Below are 2,500 nucleotides of genomic sequence, written 5' to 3'. Positions count from 1 at the left end.
TTTGGGATCAAAAGGAATTGATTTTGACATGGTTGGTGCATAGCCAAGTTCATGATTTTGTGGCTTGGTGGTGATTTTGGTGAAAAACGAAAATGTTGGTTTTGGAAAACTGGCTGGACTCAATCCTCACAAATGCCTCCAAAGTGATGTGGGAGAAGTTTGGGATCAAAAGGAATTGATCTTGACATGGTTGGTGCAATGCCAAGTTCATGATTTTGTGACTTGGTGGTGATTTTGGTGAAAAACGAAAATGTTGGTTTTGGAAAAGTGGCTGGACTCAATCCTCACAAATGCCTTCAAAGTGATGTGGGAGAAGTTTGGGATCAAAAGGAATTGATCTTGACATGGTTGGTGCATAGCAAAGTTCATGATTTTGGTGTTTTGGCTTGATTTTGTGGCTTGGTGGTGATTTTGGTGAAAAACGAAAATCATGGTTTTGGAAAACTGGCTGGACTCAATCCTCACAAATGCCTTCAAAGTGATGTGGGAGAAGTTTGGGATCAAAAGGAATTGATTTTGACATGGTTGGTGCATAGCCAAGTTCCATGATTTTGGATTTTTGGCTTGATTTTGTGACTTGGTGGTGATTTTGGTGAAAAACGAAAATCATGGTTTTGGAAAACTGGCTGGACTCAATCCTCACAAATGCCTCCAAAGTGATGTGGGAGAAGTTTGGGATCAAAAGGAATTGATCTTGACATGGTTGGTGCATAGCCAAGTTCATGATTTTGGATTTTTGGCTTGATTTTGTGACTTGGTGGTGATTTTGGTGAAAAACGAAAATGTTGGTTTTGGAAAAGTGGCTGGACTCAATCCTCACAAATGCCTCCAAAGTGATGTGGGAGAAGTTTGGGATCAAAAGGAATTGATCTTGACATGGTTGGTGCATAGCCAAGTTCATGATTTTGTGACTTGGTGGTGATTTTGGTGAAAAACGAAAATGTTGGTTTTGGAAAAGTGGCTGGACTCAATCCTCACAAATGCCTTCAAAGTGATGTGGGAGAAGTTTGGGATCAAAAGGAATTGATCTTGACATGGTTGGTGCATAGCCAAGTTCATGATTTTGGTGTTTTGGCTTGATTTTGTGGCTTGGTGGTGATTTTGGTGAAAAACGAAAATCATGGTTTTGGAAAACTGGCTGGACTCAATCCTCACAAATGCCTTCAAAGTGATGTGGGAGAAGTTTGGAATCAAAAGGAATTGATCTTGACATGGTTGGTGCATAGCCAAGTTCATGATTTTGGATTTTTGGCTTGATTTTGTGGCTTGGTGGTGATTTTGGTGAAAAACGAAAATCATGGTTTTGGAAAAGTGGCTGGACTCAATCCTCACAAATGCCTTCAAAGTGATGTGGGAGAAGTTTGGGATCAAAAGGAATTGATCTTGACATGGTTGGTGCATAGCCAAGTTCATGATTTTGGTGTTTTGGCTTGATTTTGTGGCTTGGTGGTGATTTTGGTGAAAAACGAAAATCATGGTTTTGGAAAAGTGGCTGGACTCAATCCTCACAAATGCCTCCAAAGTGATGTGGGAGAAGTTTGGGAGCAAAAGGAATTGATCTTGACATGGTTGGTGCATAGCCAAGTTCATGATTTTGGTGTTTTGGCTTGATTTTGTGGCTTGGTGGTGATTTTGGTGAAAAACGAAAATCATGGTTTTGGAAAACTGGCTGGACTCAATCCTCACAAATGCCTTCAAAGTGATGTGGGAGAAGTTTGGGATCAAAAGGAATTGATCTTGACATGGTTGGTGCATAGCCAAGTTCCATGATTTTGGATTTTTGGCTTGATTTTGTGACTTGGTGGTGATTTTGGTGAAAAACGAAAATGTTGGTTTTGGAAAAGTGGCTGGACTCAATCCTCACAAATGCCTTCAAAGTGATGTGGGAGAAGTTTGGGATCAAAAGGAATTGATCTTGGCATGGTTGGTGCATAGCCAAGTTCCATGATTTTGGATTTTTGGCTTGATTTTGTGACTTGGTGGTGATTTTGGTGAAAAACGAAAATCATGGTTTTGGAAAAGTGGCTGGACTCAATCCTCACAAATGCCTTCAAAGTGATGTGGGAGAAGTTTGGGATCAAAAGGAATTGATCTTGGCATGGTTGGTGCATAGCCAAGTTCCAAGATTTTGGTGTTTTGGCTTGATTTTGTGACTTGGTGGTGTGCCAAGAATCATGAAATTTTCAAAGTGGTGGTTTTTGAGTTTTGTTGGTTGGAAAGTGTCACAAATGCATGCAGAATGAGGTCTAGAAAGTTTGGTATCAAAACCAAGCCATCTTGATGTGGTTTTGAATTTTTGAAATGTTGGAAAATAGAGGGTTTTGAAAAAAATTCATGAAAATTCGAAACCTTGGCCAATCCTAACGAAACTTGGTGGGCACCTTCTTGATATTATTATGGGATGGACTGGAAAAAATCACGCAAAAATACGGTGTCTAGATACGTTTTTCCATTTTTCCCGATTTTCCACATTTCGGGTCTTTGGAAAAATAAAAAAAAT

The sequence above is a fragment of the Phaseolus vulgaris genome, chromosome 10 (assembly GCF_051622355.1).
Source record: "Phaseolus vulgaris cultivar YP4 chromosome 10, ASM5162235v1, whole genome shotgun sequence".
NCBI lineage: Eukaryota > Viridiplantae > Streptophyta > Magnoliopsida > Fabales > Fabaceae > Phaseolus > Phaseolus vulgaris.
This window is presented reverse-complemented; position numbering follows the sequence as displayed.